Genomic DNA, 26,287 nt, shown 5'->3' on the forward strand with positions numbered 1-26,287 from the left:
AGCGTGCTCTGCTGCTGAAGAAGTGGTTCAAGGCTGTCAGACCTACTATGAAGTTCTACAAAGATAATCAACCATCAGATAACGATACTGATACACAAACTGCTCCTACGAGGGTTAATCGTAAGTTTTCATCATCACTTGGAGATGTTTGTTGAAAAAGTTTGGATTTTTAATTGTTCATTAAGCGGGTTCCATCGCGATAATCATATCATCATTTCGGAAGTGCCTGTCAAATAATGGCTTTTTTCACCTGTGGAAAGAGTAAGACGTCAGTCGGTGCCTTGTCAGGAGAATACAAGATCAAGGCAAAATTTGGCTGCCCAAAGAAGCTAATGTGCGGCTGTGTCCTTTGTCGAACTCGTTGGCGTGTGGTCATGGAGCACAAACTCCTGCTCTGACAGCTTGCCATGGCGCATTGTCTCAACGGCCTCCTATGACCTGGTCAGGAATATTTGGTAGTACTCCTCTGCGACGGTTTACATTATGTGCTACTACACATCACGGCAGTAACCCCTCCTGCCCCACAATCGCAGTCTCTCCTTGCATGATGATGGCTGAATCTTCGCCGGTTTTGGCATTAATGACCCCACCAAACGACCAGGTACAGCAGAAAATCAAGAGAGAAAAATGGTGTTTGGTGAAGGCATGGTGAAGAGATGGAAAGAATACATTGAGGAGCTGTATGCCAGATCATCTCTTTCTGAGGAAGTAATAGGAAGAGAAAAGCAAGTAAGCGAAGATGACAAGGGAGATGACATTCTGCAAGAAGCATTTGACAAAGCTCTAAAAGGACTACAGGACAAAAAAGCAGTGGGTATTGATGACATCCCTGCAGGAGTAATAAAGAATGCTCATGAAAGCATGAAAATAATGTAGATTAAACGTATTAGATGCATATATAACACAGGAGAGATACCGACATACTTCCAGAAATGCATAATTGTTCCTATACAAAAGAAGGCAGCAGTTACAAAATCTGAACAGTACCGAATTTTAAGCCTAACGTCACATGCATCAACAATTCTCATAAAAATAATTCTAAAGAGAATTTAAGAGAAGGTGGAGGATATGCTGAGTGAAGATCAGTTGGGTTTCAGAAAGGGATTGGGAACAGGAGAAGCGATTCTGCCACAGAGATTCTTTATCAAATAGCAATTACAGAAAAATAAACCAACTTATATTGCCTTTGTAGACCTGGAAAGGTATTTGATAACGTTATCTGGCAAGAGATGTTCAGAATGCTGAGGAAAAGTGGAATGAAATACAAAGACATCCGTCTGATACTCAGGTTCTACAAGAATGAGGTGGCACTGATTATGAACTGTCACCAGGAACAAGAAACAAATATTAGAAAAGGGGTAAGACAAGGATGTGCACTCTCTCCTCTTATATTCATCGCTTACATCCAGGAAGTTAACGACCAAGTTCGAGATACTACTGAGCTGGGGATCAAAATTAATGGTCAGAAGATAGACGTGCTACGTTATGCCGATGATATTGCTAGTCACGGAGACAGAAGAAGATCTAGAGGAAGTCCTCAGAACACTGGAAAGGATTCTATACAATCAGTATGGGATGAGAATAAACAAGAAGAGGACTGAAGTGATGGTACGCTGTACAGAAGCAGAATATGAACCTCTGAGAATGAGAACTGGAAGAGAGGAGCTGAAAGTGATAGGGGAATATACCTGCCTGGGAAGCAATATCACACGGGATGGTAGAAGTCGGAAAGAAATGTGAGCAACAGGTCAAAATACCAGTTAATCTGAGGCAGAACTTACGCACCCGCAAGAACACCAGTCTGAAAATAAGGAAACACATCATGAAAGCTTTCATTTGGAGTGTGGCTCTATACGAATGTGAAACTTGGACAATGGGAAGAGAAGAGAGAAGACGGCTAGACGCCCTGGAGATGTGGTGCTATAGAAGGATGATGAATATCAGCTGAAGAGACAAAGTAACAAATGAAGAGGTGCTTAGAAGAGTAGAGGAAAACAGATCTCTGTGGACGTACATCCAAACAAGAAGAGACAAACTTGTAGGGCACATCCTACAACACAACATCATTGGTACAATAGCAGAAGGAGCTAGTGAGGGAAGGAATCGGCAGGGGCGACCAAGGATATCATACACGCAACAGATCATGAATGATGTTGGAGGTAACACGTACGTGGAAATGAAGGCAAACATAACAGAAGAGAGGAATGACGCTCTGTAGAAAACCAACATCAGTGTTGAACAATAAAAGAAGAAGAAGAAGAAGAAGAAGGATTGGGAGCGACCTTCACAACAAGTTAGAGAAAACTTTTCATTTAACACCAAACATTCAACTGAAATATTCAGATTATATTGTTCAACGCCAGTACTGCAACTGCGCACTGCAGTCTGTACTTGATGGAGAGCCCAATGTTGAAATTCTCACATTTTTCTGATGAATCATGGATAGATTTATCAGGGCACGTGAACTCTAAGAATAGCCGACCTTTAAGTTCTCTAAAATGTTCTACAATTACGACAAGGGTTCCTGCATGATGTGAAAACAACCATGAGCTGTGCAATTACTGCAACTTGAATTAACGAAGCTATCATTTCCCTGTAAACTGAAACATCTTATCCATCAAATCTACGTGAACAGTGTACTGCAACATTTTTCGAGAAATCATAACTATTTCATGCACACAATGCAAGAGCACGCACGGCCAATGAGTCTGAGACGGTAGTAAGAGATATTTGTTCCTTAGCAAAAGTATAACAACATTCAATTAGCAGCAATTTCAAAGCGTAGGCTTACTACTTAACCAAGACAGCTAACCATCGTCTTTTTAGTACCTACACAGAGACCTATAGTGAGTCTGAGCATTAGCCACAATTCGTCTATGTTTCTCGAATTTGGAGTAAGTGTTCTACTGCGTCTTTTACGTAGGACTGTCTATCTGTCCCAACATTTGTGACTGATCCTCTGGCTTTCTTTACAAATATGTTGTCCTTGGTGACCATCATTGCTAACAATGATCGCCAATCACTGTCTCTTTGTCGACGATCTTAGTATCATCTACGTTTCTTGTAGTCAGCAGCCTTAAAGTGTTTCTTTCACTTATTGCCTGTGGAACTAATTTTTCGGACTAGTTATCTGTTGATGGCTTTAATGTTACGTTGCAAGACTGTTTACCCCTCTTACTGTCGACAATGTAAGCGACCATTTCCCATGGTGTCATGTGAAAGTAGCCCGCTTCTGATAACGTCTTGTTAAACTACATGCGTGTAATTCAGTTTAAGCTATATTGAATGACTTTGCGATCAGCTTGTCTAACTCTGGCAGGCTGGGCAAGCATGCAGTTATCAAACTAACTCCATCAGCGTTAGTTGCTTTCGTCTGTGTGTATACGCAGTTACGTTTAATTTGCACTTCGCCTAACCTAATATTTTTGCTTGCCCAACCGCGAGGAGCGTTTCTATCCTAATTTTGCCATATACAGGATGTTTATAAATGAATATCGGGGTTTCATGGAATATCGGGGTTTTAAAGCTTTATAATATATATCATATTAAACTTTCAGTTATCAATGATATGTCAAATGAAAGAGCAACTAAAACAGTTTTACCAAGAATCTTATAAATGTTCAATGTGAGCACCATTTGTCACACGGCACACATCAAGTCTATAGCCGAGTTCTTTCCAAACGTTCACAAGTGTGTCTTCAGTGATTGTAGCAACAGCTGCTTCAATTTGGTTTCTTAATTCAGGGAGGTCTGCTGGTAGCGGAGGCACGTACACATGATCCTCGATGAAGCCCCAAAGGAAAAAATCGCATGGCGTTAGGTGGGGTGAACGTGGAGGCCATGCAAAGGAAGCCCTGTCATTGGGCATCTTGCGGCCTATCCAGCGTTTGGGTACAGCGAAGTTCAACCAATTGCGTACTTCGCTGTGCCAATGAGGTGGCGGAAAATGAAGCTCTCTGGCTCATCTTCTTCCAACTGAGGAAAGAGTCATTGCTCTAGTGTATCAAGGTAAGAAGTGCCAGTTACAGTACGTTCACCCAAAAAGATAGGCCCATAAACTTTCCACTGGAATATGGCACAAAAAACAATCACTTTAGGGGAATCTCATTGCAGTTGTACCACCTTGTGAGGATTTCTTGAGCCCCAGATGCGAACATTGTGAGTGTTAACATGTCCACTAAGGTGAAAGGTCAATTCATCACTGAAGACAACATGATCCAGAAAATCTTCATCATCATGAAACTACTTTTCGTTTGCAAAATTAGCATGTAATCCATGGTCTTTCGGCTTTAGAGCCTGTAATAACTGTAAACGGTAAGGACATAGTTGTAAGCGTTTTCTTAAAACTTTCCAAACAATCGACACAGGAACTTGCAAATCACGACTCGCCTTCGAGACTGATTTCTTTGGGCTACGAGTGAACGACTCTCTCACTCGCTCAACAGTCTCGTCACTAACTCTTGTTTGTCCTGTGCTCTTCCCTTTCAAAGGCAGCTGGTATCTTCAAATTGATGATACAATCTACGAATGTTATTATCCCTTGGAGCATCACAACCGAACTGCAGCAGGAACGCAATTTGCACAGTAAATGCAGATTCGGTCTTTGCAAACTGCAAAACAGAAAACGCTTGCTGTTCACTAGTCGCCATCTTCGCTGTCTAGCGGATTGCGGTGGGAACACTGCGCGCTGCGCATGCGCATGGTGCCAAACACAACTGTTCGAGTTGCTCTTTCATTTGACATATCATTTATAACTGTAAGTTTAACGTAATAAATATCATAAATCCTTAAAATCCCGATATTCAATTATAAACGCCCTGTACATTCTCTTTACTGTTGAACTGTGTTACTAGTATTATGTGAGAAATATTTGAAGCTCGCCTCCAGCAGTTGACAACTAACATAATACACTCCTGGAAATTGAAATAAGAACACCGTGAATTCATTGTCCCAGGAAGGGGAAACTTTATTGACACATTCCTGGGGTCAGATACATCACATGATCACACTGACAGAACCACAGGCACATAGACACAGGCAACAGAGCATGCACAATGTCGGCACTAGTACAGTGTATATCCACCTTTCGCAGCAATGCAGGCTGCTATTCTCCCATGGAGACGATCGTAGAGATGCTGGATGTAGTCCTGTGGAACGGCTTGCCATGCCATTTCCACCTGGCGCCTCAGTTGGACCAGCGTTCGTGCTGGACGTGCAGACCGCGTGAGACGACGCTTCATCCAGTCCCAAGCATGCTCAATGGGGGACAGATCCGGAGATCTTGCTGGCCAGGGTAGTTGACTTACACCTTCTAGAGCACGTTGGGTGGCACGGGATACATGCGGACGTGCATTGTCCTGTTGAAACAGCAAATTCCCTTGCCGGTCTAGGAATGGTAGAACGATGGGTTCGATGACGGTTTGGATGTACCGTGCACTATTCAGTGTCCCCTCGACGATCACCAGTGGTGTACGGCCAGTGTAGGAGATCGCTCCCCACACCATGATGCCGGGTGTTGGCCCTGTGTGCCTCGGTCGTATGCAGTCCTGATTGTGGCGCTCACCTGCACGGCGCCAAACACGCATACGACCATCATTGGCACCAAGGCAGAAGCGACTCTCATCGCTGAAGACGACACGTCTCCATTCGTCCCTCCATTCACGCCTGTCGCGACACCACTGGAGGCGGGCTGCACGATGTTGGGGCGTGAGCGGAAGACGGCCTAACGGTGTGCGGGACGATAGCCCAGCTTCATGGAGACGGTTGCGAATGGTCCTCGCCGATACCCCAGGAGCAACAGTGTCCCTAATTTGCTGGGAAGTGGCGGTGCGGTCCCCTACGGCACTGCGTAGGATCCTACGGTCTTGGCGTACATCCGTGCGTCGCTGCGGTCCGGTCCCAGGTCGACGGGCACGTGCACCTTCCGCCGACCACTGGCGACAACATCGATGTACTGTGGAGACCTCACGCACCACGTGTTGAGCAATTCGGCGGTACGTCCACCCGGCCTCCCGCATGGCCACTATACGCCCTCGCTCAAAGTCCGTCAACTGCACATACGGTTCACGTCCACGCTGTCGCGGCATGCTACCAGTGTTAAAGACTGCGATGGAGCTCCGTATGCCACGGCAAACTGGCTGACACTGACGGCGGCGGTGCACAAATGCTGCGCAGCTAGCGCCATTCGACGGCCAACACCGCGGTTCCTGGTGTGTCCGCTGTGCCGTGCGTGTGATCATTGCTTGTACAGCCCTCTCGCAGTGTCCGGAGCAAGTACGGTGGGTCTGACACACCGGTGTCAATGTGTTCTTTTTTCCATTTCCAGGAGTGTACTTCAAGAGTATCATGTCTAACACTTGATTTTATGTCGGTTTCAATTGTTGGGTTTTCAGATTACGAATTTTTGCCTGAAGATCCTAGGGAATTTTGCTAAAAATTAAAAAAAGTGTGTTCCACACGTACTCTGCTTCCACCTTGCCCACTTCTGGCCTATAGTTAACACTTTGGCAACCGTACGAGTCTCCACAGATCGTGGAGTCTTCTGAGAGGTCCTGCGCCGAACCCACGAGGCTTCTGTTTTAAACAATCCACTTGGCTCCAGTCCATGGCAAGATGCTGGAAATCGGCTGCTACGGTAATACACAAGTTACGAACATAGTCTTGTTTTGCGCGTACGTGGGATACATGTCGGTCCAATGTGAATATACTTTGTGCTGGGGAAATGTGGGCTCAAGCAATAGATATCCCAGTTTACGTTCAATATTCAGTACAAGATAATGAAGCTAGCAAAACGGCGATATCCGCAAGTGACTAAAATTCAACCCTGTCTAAATGGTACTGCTTTTGGAACGCCTGGCAAAAAGTTATTCACAGGTGGCTCGAAAACATCAGGCATCCTTACCGAAGCCGCTTACTTCGCAAAGAATGAATATGAGTAAACTCTGTTTTACTGACATGCTACCCATAGAGAAATCCGTGTTATCAGCTAAGTTACTTGCTTTCTGACAGGTCATACAATATGAAACATGACGGAAGACACTTGATATGTACCGACCCCATGAATACTCTCTTTCCCGTTGCGAGGGCTGCTTGGAGAAAAACTGCTATCTATCTAGCACAGGACGTCCTAAGGTATATTGCCATATCTCAAGAACTCCATAAATCGATGTTTCGGTGAACACCGGGCTGCAGTGATGCAAGAAGCAATGGTCGCGCCGCACAGCTTGCCAGACAGGAGCAGCAACTGGTACTCACGATGACAACTACCAACTGCTTGCAGCTGAGACAACGGCAGAATGGTTAACGTTATATAAGAAACTGGCTACCGAACTATCTAACAGCACATTCACACCACCCCTGATTCCCCACAATTCTAGTCTGAGTCGGAAGAAGCTTTTCACCGTTAATAGATTAAGAGCACCCACTCGGATTCCAGTAAAACGGGACACCTAAAATAATTAATGCTGTGATTACTGTTCAGATGAAGCGGTGGTGCTACAAGCTGACGGAAAAAAATCGCAACACCAAGAAGGAGTTTAGCGACATGAACGGCGCACGCGTGCGTCTACATATGAAAGGTGATGTCAATTCAGATTTCTCGCCAGTCGCATTGCTTTAGTAGCGCCACTACGAGGGTGCAGAACAGGCTTGCGTCAAATAAACGCTGTAACGGTCGTAATCGTTAGTTACCTTCGAGATTCGACGTGGTGAATTGATGTTAAACATGAATGCCCTTACAGCGACAATGACGCTATTATCAACACCTCACTGAGTTTCAACGAGGTCGTGTAATAGGGCTGCTAGAAACTGGATGTTGCTTCTGCAATACCGCAGAAAGACTTGCACGGATATATCCACTGTACGTGGTTGCTGGAAGCGGTGATCACAGGAATGTAATGTCGCAAGAAGACCGAGCTCCGGACGGTCACGTGGCACTGCTGAGAGGAAACGTCATCTTTTTCGGCACATCGTACTGCATCTCCAGCAGCCATTTGCGCAGTAGTTGGCACCACAATGACACAACTAACAGTTACAAATGGCTCACTTTAAGGACAGCTCCGAACCACACACCCTGTAGCTTGAATTCCACTGACCTCAAACAATCGCCGTTTGCGACTTCTGTGGTGTCAAGCGAGAGCTCGTTAGAGCCCTGAATAGAGGTCTGTTGTGTTTTCTGATGAAAGCTGTTTCTGTCTCGGTGTGTTGGTTAGGAGTACACTTGAGAGCCTGCAACCATCCTATCTACATGCTAGGCACACGGACCTACACGTGGGTTATGGTGTGGAGTGCAATTTCGTATGCCAGCAGGAGTACTATCGTGGTTACACCACGCACCCTGCCTGCAAATCTGTACGTCAGTCTGGTGATTCGGCCTGTTTTACTGCCTTAAAAAAAAAATGATTCAAATGGCTCTGAGCACTATGGGACTTAGCATCTATGGTCATCAGTCCCCTAGAACTTAGAACTGCTTAAACGTAACTAACCTAAGGACATCACACAACACCCAGCCATCACGAGGCAGAGAAAATCCCTGACCCCGCCGGGAATCGAACCCGGGAACCCGGGCGTGGGAAGCGAGAACGCTACCGCACGACCACGAGATGCGGGCTTTCTGCCTTCCATGAGTATCATTCCAGGGGGTGTTTTCCAACAGAATAATGCTGCCCACATACTGCTGTTGTAACCCTACATGCTCTACAATGTGTCGACATGTTGCCTTGGCCCGCTCGACGAGCAGATCTGTCTCTAATGGAGAAAAGATGGGACGCCATCGGACAACTCCAGTATCATCCACAAACAGCATTAACCGTCCCTGTATTGACCGAACAAGTGCAATATTCATAGAATTCCCTCCCACAAACTTACCTCCGGCACCTGTCTAACACAGTGGATGCACGTTTGCATGCGTGCATTCAGCAGTCTAGCGGTTACACCGGTTATGAATGTACCAGAATTTCACATTTATAATGGCTTATCTCGCACCTACATTAACTTAGGTTCTCGTAATGTTAATCACTGAAATATGTTACCTAGGGAAATGTATTCCAGAAATTGCATTACTCCACATTAATTATTTCTCGATGTAGTGATTTTTGCCAGTGAGTGTGTTTGTAAGCAGTAGGTATAGTTGGATTAGGATAATTGGTTCTCTCTGTTCGACAGATAACGGTAGTGTCATAAAATTTACTCCATATTTATTAGCCGTCTTCCTCAGTGAAGTGCCTTTGTCACTTCGCTTTATGCCTCTTTTTGTGTTATGTTTCCGTCTGTCTTCCTTTTATAATTTTTCTCATCCTTTTGTGTAAAATTATTTATAGATTCCTGCAAGCGATTCGTTAAGTTGCGATATCAGCTCCAAAGAAACTGGAAATCGAACAATCTAACAGCACATATCACATCACCCCTGCTTCCCCACAATTCTAGCCTCAAACGGAAGATTTTTAAGAGACGGCCACATGGCTTCCAAGAAACTGGCACACCCGACATAGTCAATACCCTATCCGAATTGTGATTACTGTCAGATGAAAAGGTGATCTTCCAGTTTCTGGTGCACTACGTGAGATACAACAACGAGCGTAACGTCAAGTGAAGTTCTCAATATCGTTGATGTCTCATTTTGATTTATGTTCTTTGAAGACTTCTAAAAATGTAAGTTTTTGGCTGTTACCTGCTTGGTTCTTTAATTTGATTAGTTAGTGATAAAAAGCTTAACATTGGAATACTGGTCAGGCTGCTTAGCTGTGTGGTAACGTGTTTGCCTACGATGCAGCGGGCCCATGTGCGATTCCCGTCCGGTTTGGAGATTTTCTCCGCTCATGGACTGGGTTTTGTGTTGTCCTCATCATCATCTCATCGACACCCAAGTCGTCCAGTGTGGCGTCACCTAAAATAAGACTTGCAACTCGGCGGCCGAACTTCCCCGGATAGGGCCACCCGGCCATCAAAGCCACATGATCATTTCATTTTTTTTCATTGGTGACTACGTTAAGTTTCCTTATATGCATGATCAAGTTAAGTGGGGCTACCTGTGTTCATTAATTTCGTCGTTGTCTAGGAAAGAAACAAAAATATTGTCACCCTTTGTGACAACAGATTATTTGTTCATGTACTGATGACTCTCACTTGTGAAGAATGGAAGTTCGTTAAATGGCAAACTTGATCTTTCTCGCAATGGCGAACCTGATTTTTCTCATGCTGCCCCGTGCACATACTACAAATCTGTCGTTTATTTCTCACAGGCTCGAGAACTGAAGGATGCTCCCGGTGCACTGTATCCATTGCAATGTGACGTCAGCAGCGAGGAGAGTATTCTGTGCGCCTTGAAATAGATCAAAGAAAATTTAGGAGGAATCGATGTTCTTATCAACAGCGCTGGTCTTTGCGGAGATAGCTCTGACAGGTAAGTGAACCACAGTTCGCCTCCATTCAAGTAAGAGCTACGAGACGTCATCATGCGGCGAAGAATCTGGAAAGAGATTTAACGTTTTTATGGACGTTAGTGAATTACATAGCCTATGCTGAAAAGACTTCTTGTACGCTTACTGTTTCTCTCTTACCACTGCTGGATGTCTTGTTCGTCTCGTGTAATATGTTGTTGTACAAACTGCGTGCAGCATTAGAAGCAAAGCTGTGAATAAAATGATGAGATGATTTTCAATAAAGCATTGTTCAGTTCACAAAGTGTAACACCCTCAGTCAATGTCGAAAGAGGAAAAGAGGCCGCAGGTCCAACAATTAAATGAATGGTACGCTGCCTTGAGAAAACGGCGAAAGCAAACCAGTAGTCTAAGATCTGCCCAGGTGGCAGATGAGGCAGTTCCATGATGAAACAGCACAGATAGTCCTCGATGATAAGTCAGATAATGAGCCAAAGCAAACCGATAGCCTCAGTTGTTCAAGGGCTGGCAGATGAGACAGTGCCATGTTGAAAAAGTAAGCACACTGCGAGATAAGCCAGCTGTTGAGATTAGCTGTAGGACATGTAGCTGTCGTTCAGAGCTCGCGGAGTCAGAACGAAAAATTAACAGGAGGAATTTCTCGGCTGGCGCGTGCGCTCACACACACACACACACACACACACACACACACACACACTAACACACACTAACACACAAATGCACAAACGAGAAGAGGCTTCATCTCGTCCTATATACGTAGTTATAAGCAGGAACTACCTCGAAGTCAGTGGGACACAGCCTGTCAGTTACACTCGACCGAATAATAGCGGCGCCGGTCACAGAAAACCATCATAACGACCAGGAGAGCCCTGTGCTGACCACACGCCCATCCTCCCCCCATCCTCAGCTTAGGATGACACGACGGTCGGATGGTCCCGATGGGCCACTTGTAGTCTGAGGACGGAGTGTGTGAGTGCTGTCAGTTCAGTAACCGTAGTAGTGCAGTATGAGGTAGACACAGGGTATTACGGTATTGGAGTCTGTGGACTTAGCTTCAGATAATGCCTATATCCTAGTCTGGCTTGTTCTGATCTGTGCTAGTTTCGTAACAACGACAGTTACAGTCATTCCATTATGCAGCTGATAGATGTACATATTAGCAATTGCAAATACATTCCGTGCTTCTGAAGAGTGTCGTCCGTTGATTAACAGCGGCAGTAGCTGCTCAACATTAGGATGACCTGACAGGTTTGATTGAGACTCCAAGACGTGTGCTGTATTGACAGTTACCCTGCGAGGCTACACCGATTAATATAGCGTTACTATAGCCAGAATAAACTGCCGTTAGGTATGATTAGGTTTCATCTCATATAGGTATTGCTTTTCTCGGTGGCTACCCAATAATTTGTAAAAATATTAAATAAAAATCATGTGCTCTGTTTACACTGATGAGTCAAAACACAATGATCAGTTGCTTAAAAGTGTGTTGGTACACCTTTGGAAGGTAGCGTAAAGCGACTCTGGCTGCGAAGGATCCTACACGTCCATGATAGGTTTCCAGAAGTTTTCCCCGGCAAAATATTATTTTCAAGCAGAAGTGATGAAAAATATTAATTCCAAATTATTGCTGTGTGATTAGAGAAATTCGCAAATGAAGAAAAATCCTTTTCATTATTGATTTGGGGAAAAATTTGTTCCATATTCTCGTCAACTAAGACCTTCCGAACCGTCCTTCAGCTTCGAATTCCGGGCCATGGAATACCCGGAAAACAAATGAGAAATCACAAACTCCCATAGCCCCACATGGCGTGCCCACATATTCATAGGTGTTCGCATTGTATTAATATGGGAACATGACAGAACACAGCTTTGAGGTTGTGAGTCTGTTCTTTATTATTTAGCCCAGAGCGTCTGCGTGCGCCCTCATTTTCACAACAGAGTATGATTCTCCTGCACGTACGATGTGAAATTCTCCTCAACATTGCTGGCTTGGTAACTGCACCTCGAACAGAATTCTTACGTACATTTGTCTCGTAACATGTGGCAGCAACCTTCCATTTAATGAATCCCCCAAATGTTTTGTTGCAAGATGACAGATCAGGATTTCGCAGTGATCACTCCAAAGCTGCATACAAATGGACAGAACCCTTATGATAAAATACCTCATTGAGGCACTCTCTAACGACGATAACAGAATGGACTGCTGCCCCATCCTGCTGAAACCATATACGGCCTTGCAGTTCCTTACCTTGCAGATATGGAACAAACCAGTCGTGTTGTATGGTGAGATACGCAATGTGATTCACAGCACTGTGAAGAAATGTGGAGCTACGAAGTGGATTGCAGAGATTACAGCCAAGGTTATGGCATATCGTGGGTTGTTTTCCAGTTCGTCATAAAACTGTGGGTTTTCTTTACTCCACAAAAGTTTATGGCTCTCGCACTGCGATATACTGTATTCTACACTTGTCAGAGAAAAACACTTTTGCTCTTGAAGGAAGAGCTGTAAAGACATAAAGCATTCGCCGATACAAACCTGACGACTTTTTGTGTGTTCTTGTCATTCAGTTCGTTTAGAAACAAAGGTTTAAATGCCTTTAACTTGAGATCGTTCTTCATATGTTTTTGTAACGTCGAGTATGGAACTTCCAGTTCCTGAACCGCTTACGATTGGACTTTTTTTGGCGAACGTTCCACAGACGCTACATTCTCTTCACTTGTTTCCAGTCTTGTTGATGGTCTTACTGAGGGGGGCTTATCTTTTACGCATTCAGCTGAAGAGAGATTTTTCTCCCACCATAAAATGGTTGGTTTTGGTGGTGACGATTTATGAAACATTATCAAATCAATTCGAATATTTATCGTCGAGTTTGCTGTATGGTGTCGTTAGTGAACCCTTGTGCTCATTATGTTCCGTTCCTTCACGGCGTAAGTGGACTCTACAGCCCTGATTTAGGTACATGTCAGCATTTACAACAATAAGAGAACAATTTATTAGCATCTCAGTGATATATAGTGGATAATGAGATTTTTTGATAACCCTGTAAATGAAGTGGAGGCGCGGAACAGTAGTCATGGAACAAGAGGTAATCCGCCACAACTTTCATTTACAGGCGTAGACAACCTTTCTCCCGCTATCATATATACTTGACGTCTTATTTTTCACATACTACACTTAATCATAGGTCTTTTTGATGTGTATTTCAGATCAGGTCACTCAGTGAAACGCAAGTAAAACCGTTTACAGTGTAATACAATTTGAGTTAAAACTCAAAAATTAATTATGTCAACTTTAATTAAGTGATGTCACTTGCAGAGTGTATAATTAAAAATCTATTCACTTTTTTCTGTTCCGTGAGCAGACGTAAGCGTGCAGTGCGGAGGGAGGAGCACCACGACCGCAGTGAGTGGGCGGGGGGGGGGGGGGGGAGGAGGGGGGAGGGGGAAAAGTAATATACGGGGAGTAGAGGTGGGTAGAGTTCTCGCATTACCCCCAGCGCTCACGGTTTGAGCTTCGTACGGATTACTTGCTATAATGCACATGATGGGCGGCAGAGAAAAGTTTTGTGAAAGCACCTATTTACGTAAATGTTTATCTTCACATGTGGTACATATTCGCAGGACACCAAGACAAAGAAACACCTCCACACCTTTTAGCCGCGCACTGAACAACTGTTCACTGCAGCGCTGAACAGTGGCAAAGCGCATAAAAAAAATGGCTCTGAGCACTATGGGACTCAACTGCTGAGGTCATTAGTCCCCTAGAACTTAGAACTAGTTAAACCTAACTAACCTAAGGACATCACAAACATCCATGCCCGAGGCAGGATTCGAACCTGCGACCGTAGCGGTCTTGCGGTTCCAGACTGCAGCGCCTTTAACCGCACGGCCACTTCGGCCGGCAAAGCGCATACTTCGGCAGAAGTTGCAAAAGGCAATGAAGTCAAAAAATTCCGAGCAGAACTGTGGCTCTCAAGGAACAAGACAAAGGAGACAGACTACAATATGTGAAATAGCACCGACAATAATATTGGGTTGCATTTGGCAACCTATTTCGTCGTCAGACGAAACAAGTGTGGGCCTACCCTACAACGCACGGTTAAAGTCTGTCAAACTGGCAGCCTCATGTGCGGCCATTAGGTTCGTATTTTCGTTTTCGCTTATTTCAATCAGTGTATCGTAGGCCTCTTATTTGTTATACTAACAATGGACGATCGCATCAAACCTACTTTCCCATCTTGCTGTACTCAATGGCTTCAACGTTAGGACAGATACGAGGGGTGTCCAATAAATAATGGAACACTTCTTTTTCTCAGCCAGTTCCGGTTGAAAAAATGTGGAAATTGTTGTGGGACATGGGGGAATATTGCCGCTTCAGACCCTGTAGGTGGCGGCGCTACACGTAGCTTTCAAAATTGCGTCTGTAACGTGGTTCAAAAATGGCTCTGAGCACTATGGGACTAAACATCGGAGGTCATCAGTCCCCTAGAACTTAGAACTACTTAAACATAACTAACCTAAGGACATCACACACATAAATGTCCGAGGCAGGATTCGAAACTGCGACCGTAGCGGTCGCGCGGTTCCAGACTGTAGCGCCTAGAACCGCTCGGCCACCCCGGCCGGCCTGTAACGTGGGCTGCGTTCCAAGCAGAGAGATGTTGAATTTCTGTTGTGGGAAAAGCTGAATATCACACGTATTCATAGGCGTTTGTAAAATGTCTACGGTGACCTGGCCTGAACAAAAGTAAAATGAGAAGGTCAAGTCAAACACTCTTCAGTCATCTAAATTTCCAGACCGTTATTTTATTGGTTACCACCTTCGACTATATATTAAGCCACCTTCAGAACCCGTGACCAACGTGTAGGAAGATTTCTATCCCGGTTCCGGTCAAAATAGGGGTAAACATTCGAAGACTGATATCTGTAGATTTCTGAAACAGCGACCACCTCAAACGTCATCTGCCGACCGTCGGCAGATTTTGACCGGAAACGAGGTTGGAATCTATACGTCGGCCTGAAGAAGGATTAATAGATCTCCGAAACTCGTAGCCCAATAAAATGACAGTTTGGAAACTTGGACGGCTGAAAGGTGTTTGATTTGACATTCTGTACCGACCTGCCGAGATCCCACAACCGTCTCTGTAAAGATGGATATACAGAAAGTTTTACGAGTCGTTGGGCGAGGTGTCTGTCATCATTGTAACAAGGTCGCGCAATCTCCCGCGTTTCGGACGGCCGCACATAGCTGTCGCTCTTCATAAGTTTCAACAGGTGGTCACTCTCCACTCTCATCCGAGGTGATCGACGGATCACAATCTAACACCTCACTGCCCAATTAGACGTCTATGTTGGTAGTGCTGACATACTCGTCCTCCAACTGTGGTACTGAAAGATGTGTGTGTCAACTAACAGAAGACGAAAAACGAGTCACGAAGAACCATCTGCGCGGAATTGCTTGAGCGTTACGAGGCTGATCGTGACTTTAATCATAGAGCATCCTCACAGGTGATGAAACATTGGTTCATCACTTCGAACCTCGAAACGAAACGACAAGCCATGGAGTAGCGCCACACCACCCCTCCTCCAAAGAAAATGTTCAAAGTCGCGTCCTTAACCCGTTAAGTGTGGGAATGTGAAGTGATTATTCTGTTTGCTGTACTCCTTCATGGTGCAACGATCAACTCTGAACTGTGTTGTATTAGCTTCAAGAAATTGAAGAAATGACTTCATTGTGTTCGTCGTCAAAGAAAATGCAAACGAACTGCTCCTTCTCCAAGACAACCCAAGTCTTCACAAAAGTCTGCGCACCCTAGAGGAGCTCACAGAACTTCATTGGACTGCTCTTCCTCATCCACACTACAGCTTAGATCTCGCACCTTCCGACTTCCATCAGTTTGGCCCAATGAAGGATGCACATCGCAGGAAGCAGTATGTGGATGATGGGGAGGTTATTGGTGCAGCAAGATGTTGCCTCCGATGGCGTCCAGTAGAATGGTGCCATGACATCACACGGGCTCTCTCAGGAAGGTGGTGTGAGCCGTCATATTGAATGGAGATAATGTTGAAAAATAGGGAAAATTTTTGGAAGTGTGGTAAGTTCCTATGGGACGAAACTGCTGAGGTCATGGGTCCCTAGGCTTACACACTGCTTAATCTAACTGAAACTAACTTACGCTAAGACAACACACTCACCCATGTCAGAGGGAGGACTCAAACCTCCGACGGGGGGAGCCGCTGGCACGGTGGTAAGACGCCTCAGACCGCACGGCTAACCCGCGTGACGAAAAATAGGGATTTGTAGCTAAAAGAGAGGGGAATAATGAGGTTTATAGGAATCTTGAGGTTAGATGAAGAAGAAACTGTAATAAAAATTGCTGAGATATATATAAAGAACCTGATATACGCAGATGATACCATACTGATTGCAGAAGGTGAAAGAGAGTTAAACATCTTCTTACTGAAGGTGAAAGAAGGAAGTACAAAGGCTGGTCGGAGGGTAAATGTCAAGAAGACAAAAATTATGCAACCACACCTATCACTTGATAACATACGGGAGGAGAAAAAAATGGAGATAGTTTCAGTGATGCTGAATGCAGCCACGAAGTCAGGAGACCGTTGTTACTTTGCGGGAAGGAGATTTAAAAGTTTGACAGTGTTTAAGAAGTAGAGACGTAACTTTAGAAGCAAAAATCCCATAAACAAGGGCTATGGTCTATCCAGTTGTGATGTACGGTTGTAGGACCTGGACCGTAAGAAAGGCTGAACGGTGTAGAACAGACGTCTCGTGAATTGCAATATTGTAGGAAGCTTCTTAGAGTTCCATGGACTGCAAGGAAAACGAGTAGAGCAAATAAAGCCAGACTGCTCCTAAAAGATATAATACTGAAACAAAAACAGACGTACTTTGGGTACACTACAAGAAGACATGATTCGCTGGAAAAGACGTTAGTGCTGTTTAAGATAGAAAGCATGAGATGGATCGATGGCGTCACAGCATTAATGTATTCCATCCTGGAAAGTCTGCAGGAGAAAATGCAGGACAGACGAAATTGGCGTGCTTTAGTTCAAGAAGTCACTGAGATTCAAAGTCGACTAAACGAATGGGGAGAGAGAGAGAGAGAGAGAGAGAGAGAGAGAGAGAGAGAGAGAGAGAGAGAGAGACAGAGAGAGAGAGACTACATACCAATGTAATACTGTTTTAGTTCTTGGATTGATCACAGAGTGCGGGCTAGTGCTTGTCCATATAGGTACACTTTTACTTTTATTCTTTTTTTATCAGTGTTATACTACGTAATCATTCACTGCCGCATTAATTAGAGCAAGTCTGGTACAACCGCCCTGATTCTCAAACGCTGTTTGTAAATAGTGAGATGAACAAACATTAGTACACTAGACCAAGCCAGGTAAAACATTTGGATGTTCAGCTTATGTGCTAGCAGAGCACCTCTGTGATACGACATGCGTAACTTCTTTACAAAATATTGTTTCTATTTACCATTCTGTAACGTAGCAATTATGCGTACCTTTGGTACTGTGTAGATGTTCTTCAAGTCCAGAACTTTTTTCAATAATTTTTGTTTAAGTTGAGTCGTTTCTATTAGGCGGCAGCTTCCATCTCTACAGTACGACAAAAGAGTACATCTTTCATTTGTGAATTATTTTACGAGCTTGTAACTAGAAGCGTCTTGTTTCGTTTCACTTGTTCGCTTTGTAGTTTTGATTCATAAATTTCTTGCATGTTCGTTTATTTACTGGGTATGTTTTTGATAATGCACAAATTACAAATGATTTATCACGATTATTTAAGACATTTACGCAGTACTGAAACTGGAAACTAAAAAGTCACGTTCGTGAAATGCAATGAAATAAAATATTTTGATAGTAAAAGAATTATAGTGTTACATACTGTTTTACAGTGTCAAAAGTGGGACACTTTAAACTAGAACCACTGATACAAATCCCCAGCAAGAGGACGAGATTGTTAACGCAGCAATGGTTTAAAAACATGAGATTTTTCTAAATGCATGGTCTGAACCTCAAAAGAAATACATAGAGTGGAAGAAAGTTTATAGTATCGGGAAGTGTGAACCTACATGATTGATGTTGATAAAGGGAAGTTTCGAAGCGTTGGAAGTCAACGAAGACATGATTGCATCCCATCTATTTGCTGGTGAATGTACTGGGAGGTCAGAAACAGTCTGAATAGTTTGTAATGGTGTTTCGGGGTCAGTTGTGCTGAGAAATAATTCGATACGTTGCGCAGTGTCCGAGTAAAATAGAGTCAAAGCTAGCCATCAAGCCGTTTCGATTTGAGCTCGCACATCCAAGAGCTCCGCATGAGACAGTGTTGCCAAACTAGTCCTTCGTTTGGTTCTCTAATATCAAACCAAAGAGCGACACAATAACTGGATATGCGACGTCAGTAGAGATCGAACTAAGGCCAAAGGCTGAGCAGTCTCGTAAGCTGTCATCTACACTATAACAACTGTATCTAGCGGGCCGCTTGAATTTGCAAGTTCAACGGCCTGATTGGCTAATTTCAGTGCTTTTTCTTTAGGAAACGGCGCAAGTTATCGAGTTCTTTTCTTAAAAGTAATTTCTCGACTCAACCTACCGTGCAACACCCTTCAGAGCTTTTCAGACTGTTTCTGACCATCGTGTATATGATCCTGAACGAAGAAACAGTCCTCGTACCAGCGACACATCTCCTTCCGAATACTAAACAAGTGTAACAGGCAAAACAATTAATTTTGACTATTTTTTGGAATGGGAACGACGTGGTTCTTGATTTTCTGTTATGCCGCTGCTCATAAATAGCGAGAGATACATTCACCATTCACGAGCATAATGATGTCATCAGAAGGCAGAGATTACACAATAACACGGAAGCGATCCAAATTCATAGTGGTAATGCCCAACCGCATGAAAATTTGACAACTTATATGGCACCTTCTTGGACTGGATCAAGATTCCTTACCCATTGCAGAAAAAAAAAAAAAATGAAATGATTGTATGGTATTGTTGGCCGGGAGGCCCCATTCGGGGGAGTTCGGCCGCCGTATTGCAAGTCCTCTTTAGTTGGCGCCACATCGGCGACTTCCGAGTCAATGATGACGATGGACACACAATACCCAGTCCCCTGCCGGGAATCGAACCTTGGCCCCTTGCGTGGTAGGCGGTAACGCTAGCGCTACGCTACGGCGGCGGACACCCATCGCACACTACATATGTGACACCCTCCAACTTCTTCATGTTGGATCCCATGGAAGACAGTGTCAACGTCCGCAATTCGATAATACTGGTGAGGTGAAGTGGCTGTGAAGAAGTACAAGGGTCGTTCCGAAAATAATGCCCCCATTTGTTTTGGTGGTGAATTTGTATGTCTGCACCAGATGTTGGTATAGTGCTAATGCTTGAACCTTTCTCTTTCATTTGCTGGTGGTTCTGTTGTTCTGCAGTCGTTGACAACAGCAAAGGAGTGTTCCAGACTGGAGTCTGTTATGGGCGCTTGTATAAAAAAAGCGATTTGTGACTCAAATCCTCACTGTTGAACGAATTGTGTCGACTGAAATCCATCGACGCTTGTTGAAGGTGTATAGAGACGATATAATAGGCATGAGCAATGTAAGGCGATGAGTGCGGCATTTTCAGGGTGGTGAAAATGGTGTGCATGACAAGCCAAAGCCCACTCGAGCTAGCACAGCTGTCATTCTTTGCAATGAAGAGCTTTTTTATCAACTCATCCGTAATGATCGGCGGATAACTACCAGAAAATTGTGTGCAAAGCTGAATGTCGATTGTAAAGCTCTGGAAACAATGATGGAACATCTTGGTTACCGAAAAGTCCGCGCGAATGTGTCCCCGGATGGTTACAGAACGGAAAGCTCATTGAATGGAAATTTGTCGGGACTTGCTGAACCAATACGAAGGTGAAGGTGACAATTTTCTGAATCGCACCGCCACCAGAGATGAGACATGGCGTCACCACTGAGAGCCGGAATCCAAAAGACAGTCCATGGGCAGGCGACATGCGAATTCTCCGTCAAAGAAGAAATTCAAGACACAGCTGTCTGCAGCAGAGTGATGTGCACAGTCTTCAGGGATAGCCCGGGGCCGGCCGCGGTGGTCGTGCGGTTCTAGGCACTGCAGGCCGGAACCGCGGGGCTGCTACGGTCGCTGGTTCGAATCCTGCCTCGGGCATGGATGTGTGTGATGTCCTTAGGTTAGTTAGGTTTAAGTAGTTCTAAGTTCTAGGGGACTGATGACCTAAGATGTTAAGTCCCATAGTGCTCAGAGCCATTTGAACCATTTTGATAGTCCAGGTGTGGCTCTTTGGATGTCCGGGAGCCTTGAGAAACTGTCCATTCAGCACGCTACCATACGACACTGACTAAGCTGAAAGCCCTAATTTCCTGGGTAAGGCCAGAGAAGAAGAACAGTTTTTACCTTCAACATGATAACAACAGGCCTAACACCAGTTTTGCGACCATGCAATTCACTGTAAAGTTCGTCTGGACTGTCTTACCACATCCATCCTACAGTCACGATTTAGCGCCTTCAGACTACCATCTCTTTGTGCCTCTGAAAAATGGACTATGTGGCGAACATTTTCAAGACACGGATACTGTCGTCAAAGCTGTAAGGAAGTGGTTAGCCTCAGCTGGTTCCGTTTCTACAAGAGCGGCATGCACGATCTGGTTCATCGTTGACGAAAGTGTATGACGATTGGTGGTGACTATGTGGAAAAATGACAGTTTGTAGATGGAGTATTGCTCTGTTTAACTGTGCTGTTGGGTTTTGTGGTTCAAATGGCTCTGAGCACTATGGGACTTAACTTCTAAGGTGATCAGTCCCCTAGAACTTAGAATTACTTAAACTAACCTAAGGACATCACAAACATCCATGCCCGAGGCAGGATTCGAACCTGCGACCGTAGCGGTCGCGCGGTTCCAGACTGTAGAGCCTAGAACCGCTCGGCCACCAAGACCGGCTATGATTTATGTATCTCTTGCAGTTTCCATGAATAAAAAAAAGGGGGCATTACTTTCGGAACGACCCTCGTAGATACAACAGTGTGCACCCGACTTCTGTGGACGAGTGTCACAGAATAAGCTTCAATGATGATGCTCAGTCACTACTGAAACGCCTTGCTAAACCCGCAGGACAGGACAGGTAGTTGGAATTGTGGAAAGGGGCCAAAATGAGTGGCTGTCAGTTACACTCGAACACATATAACTTTATTTATTTGACCAAACATTACAGTACAAATTCTTGAACTTAGTTATCGGCTGAATACGCCACGCTATCTTGTGCCTTAAGGGCACAAATACTTTAATTTAAAACAAAGGCTGAAAGCCATTAACTCAAAATTCAGACGCCAAAAAGAATATTTAGAAGGCAGAAGGCCTCACGCTACGTAAGTTCTATAATTTGGCTGAAGGCCCCAAAATCTAACACTTGAAAAGCAACAACCTTAATTTAAGGACGGCTGAAGGCCGATGATTTAAGATTCAAGGTTAAATTAAATAAAACATCTCAAGGCAGAAGGCCTTATCTTCAATTAGTCTGAAGGCCCCAAACAGCCTGATGCTCGAAAGACAAAGATCCTGAATTTAAAAACGGCGAAGGCCCCATGACTTGAAGCTCAAGGTAAAATAAATTTGAACAACAAAAAAAATGTCTCTGAGCACTATGCGCCTTAACTGCTGAGGTCATCAGTCGCCTAGAACTTAGAACTAATTAAACCTAACTAACCTAAGGACATCACACACATCCATGACCGAGGCAGGATTCGAACCTGCGACCGTAGCAGTCACACGGTGCCAAACTGAAGCGCCTAGAACCGCACGGCCACACCGGCCGGCCTTTGAACAAAAAAGCCTTATCTTAAACTAGGCTGAAGGCCCCAAACAATCTAACACTTGACAATCAAGGAACTTTAATTTCAATTTTAAAATGACTGAAGGCCCATGACTTAAAACATAACTAAAATAATTTTATTAGGTTGAAGGCCCAAGGCTTTATCTTTAAACAATATATTAATCAGGCTGAAAGCCCAAACAATATGACACCTGACAAGCAAGAAACTTCTAATTTTAAAACGGCTGAAAGCCCATAACTTAAAACACCTCTAAAAACAATTCAACTTTAATTCAAAACCATCAGCTATGAGCCATACAAATACACACAACAGAAAATAAGAAGAGGCAGTGCAGCTAACGGCGCTCAGAAGTTTCGGGGGTCGGCCAGCACTTGAAATAGTAACGTTCACTTAGGTGAGACAGGCAGTCGGCCCAACCATTCTCGATCCGACGACAACCAAACAAACAGTCAACGGACCCACCGACAAGGTAACTTGCGCTCCACTCGACCAGCACACAAACGGGAGTTCAATGCTAACGTAAAAGGCATGGAAGCCCACAAACAAGCGTAAATTATGCTGTCGAACTACACACCGTGCTGGACAGCGACAACATGGTGAGGAAAGGACACTGCCTAAATTTACGTCAACGGCCAGGGCAGGTAACCGTAACATTAACGGTCATAAGGCAGAAAATTCCGCTGGTGCACTTCAATTGCAAATAACCAAATACAGTTAGACTCCACCGGACAGTAGCTAAACCTTCGCCAACTCGAACACAAACGTTGTTGCCCGCGGGAATGTCCCAACAGCGAACAACGAGAACCAAACGGCACAATGTGAACAGTCTTGACTTGCTGGTAAATTAAATCCAAACTCAACTTTCGCGTCCAGGGTCGGTGAGCCTCGGACCTCTTAGGAACGGGAACAGCCCCACTCACTCTGACACTCTGTAGAGAGCGCCAGCGGGCCCAGCCAAACTGCGCCCTGCGGAGATTTCCTCGCTGCTCCACGCCAACCGACCGACTGCCCGCACACAGCACAGCAGGAAATTATAAGCACCAGACCAAAGATAGTACAAGGTGCGAATATCGATACACACCACTGCTGCCTCTCACAGAGAGAGTGAACAACAACATAATCGCAACAACCGCGGGAATCCAAACACAGAATAGGAACCAAGATTTAAACCAATGCATACATGAGCCCAACACGGCTCAACTACATTTAAAGTGATGGCTATGCTGAGTAGTTTCATTATATACAGGGACAGTAACTTTAATGGCATAAGCCTTTTGAACAGTGTGTCAGTGAACACGGTTTCAATACAGTCCTCGTGCTTCGCTTTATTGCTGACTGATCGTGGTGGCATCCTCTGTTCCCAGCTGGACAGACAGCCGAGTGGAAGCGCATACTGGACGTCAACGTGCTGGGGCTGTCCATCTGCACCAGGGAGGCCGTCCAGAGCATGCTGGACAGGGGAGTCGACGACGGTTTCATCATCCACATATGCAGGTGCGCTTCAAAGCGTTTATAGTGGTACTTTTTCTTTTTCGTCTTATGAGACGCTAAATAGGTATTCTTCAAAATACAGCCATTTAGCATGTGACAACGAAGATGCTTTATTAGGCTTCTGAGCTTCTGATAAACGTCGACGTTAGTCACTGCCTGAGAATCATTATCTGTGCTGTCGCTACGCTTTAAATCTGCACTCAGATCTGTGACTGCACTGACATGATCATTTCGTGAGAGACCTTGGGGGGAGGAAGTAATATGTTTCTTGACTCTTCTTGGTTTACAGTACTCTTCCTCATCTTGTACCAAATATGTATTGCGATGTACAACAATGAGACTGGTTCAGAATTCTCCCGCTCCGTGCTGACCAAATGCACTGATGGCAAAAAGAGACATTATTTTTTTTACTTATCTTGGCCTTGTATTTATCGAAACAGGTAAGAGTCGTACTACATACAAAGGCAATACTCAGCGACCGGTGGAGCTTTTTGTAAGTTACGATTTTCGTGGTTGGCCCATTTAATTGAGATTCCTCCAGTGAATTAGAGACCGAAATCTATCTTGTTCGTAACTAGCTGCATGTGATAATTTCACCATAGATCATTTTGGACACACGGTCACACACTGATCAGCCACAACATTATGACAATTGTCCACCCCGACGCTGGATGCTGCCAGGTGACGTTGCGGGCACGTGACGACTTAACAAAAGTAAGCGTAGCAGACACCGGCAGGGGATCATCCTAGCGAAGATTTGGACTGCAAATGGGGAAATCCACTGCGAAAAGCGACTTTCGTAAAGGGCAGATTATTATTACGCATAACCTATGAACGAGAACCTCGAAATCGGAGAATCTGTTCGATTGCTTACGTGCTACTGTCGTTTGCATCTACGGAAAGAGGTAAAAGGACAGTGAAACTACCACTAGGCGATAAATGGTTGGTCGCCCACGACTCTTCACAGAATGTGGGTTTCGGAAGCTTGTCTGCTCTGTAAAGTAGGATAGATGGTGATCTGTGGCATCTCTGCCCAAAGAGCACAATGCTGATGCACGCACGTTTCGGAGTACACCATTCATCGCACATTATTCAACATTAAGCACTGCAGCAGACCACCCCTATGTTTCTACATGTTGACCCGACGCAGTCGTCATTTACCTTTGCAGTGAGTACGGAACCATCTGGATTCGACAGTCGATCAATGGAAACATGTCGGCTACTCGGGTGAATCACATTATGGCTATACTACGTCGATGATCGTCTCCACAAACATGGAGGTGAGGGCGGCTCGATATGAGTAGCGTGCCATGGACCAGGTTTGTGGGGACAGTATTATGCAATTCGACTGCGCTTGCATGGGACATGAGCTAGTAATCGAAGACACGCTGACAGCTGCGATCCACCTCCGTCCCTTCATGCTTGATGTCATTCCCGACGGTGACGTATTTTGCAGCAGTATAACTGCCCGTGTCTCGGAGCCAGAACCGTGCTACAGTGGTTTGAGGAGTATAGTGAACTCACACTGACGTCTCGGCGACCAAATGCGCTTGATAAATCCTAAGGAAAACATCTGGGTCGCTATCGGGCGCCAGCACCACGTATTCAAACCAACGAATGCCGGATACCTCCACAAACCTACCAAAAACTGTCGGGTCCCTGATTCGCAGAGTCAGTGATTTATTTTGTTCCAAAGACGAAGATACAAGGTATTAAGCAGGTGATTATAACGTTTCGGCTCATAAAAGTGTATACAGTGGGACGAAGGCGTAGAAGTAGTGGCTGTGGATGGCTGTATAGCGATGGCTAAATCTTAGAATGACTAATTTTTCTTGAACGCTGCTTCATTGTATAGGATCATCAAGTATACAAAGAGAAGACACTGTCTTCAGACAAACGCCGTCAGGATTGTAACACGTAGTCAAAGTAAACAGAGTGCAGCATAAGGGTACCTGCTGCATTCATATAACTTTATTCCAATAACGAGGTTATAGATAACAATAAGTTGAAACATTCTTGCTTTTATTTCTGTTTCTTAATGATGTCACATTGTATAGTTCTATCAACCGTTACGCACAATGACCTCTTCTCTCGTCATTGAGAAAAATCTGAGCTATGATTTCTTAATTTTCCCAACTAAGAAGTTTTCTTTCTCTGATTTCTGATTGATTTATTTACTTCAGCAATATATCTTGTTACTATGACATGTACACGAATGCATTCTGTTAATTGCACACTGTATGCCGGAGCTGATGCAAAAAATGCATAGGGCCATCGTTGTGAAACAAATATCCTGTAATGTTAAAGTCAGTGCTTCAGACAATGGTGTTCTGGAATTGAACCAGCGTTTTATTTTGGTGATATGTTTTTATATTCCCCGTAATGAAATAAAAAATCCAGTTGTGTCAGCTGGTAAGGTGATGGCCACTAATTTTTGGGATTCTCAGGGAATAATACTAATAGATTACTTGGAAAAAGTTAGAAATATAACTAGATCCTATCGTGGTTCATTATT

The 26,287-nt window shown here is 44.4% G+C and overlaps 1 pseudogene; it reads left to right on the top strand.

Annotated features, from left to right (window-relative positions):
- The window catches only part of LOC126455862 (dehydrogenase/reductase SDR family member 11-like), a 57,849-nt pseudogene that overhangs the window by 19,004 nt on the left and 12,558 nt on the right, over positions 1–26,287 (top strand).

The sequence above is a fragment of the Schistocerca serialis genome, chromosome 2, assembly GCF_023864345.2.
Source record: "Schistocerca serialis cubense isolate TAMUIC-IGC-003099 chromosome 2, iqSchSeri2.2, whole genome shotgun sequence".
NCBI lineage: Eukaryota > Metazoa > Arthropoda > Insecta > Orthoptera > Acrididae > Schistocerca > Schistocerca serialis.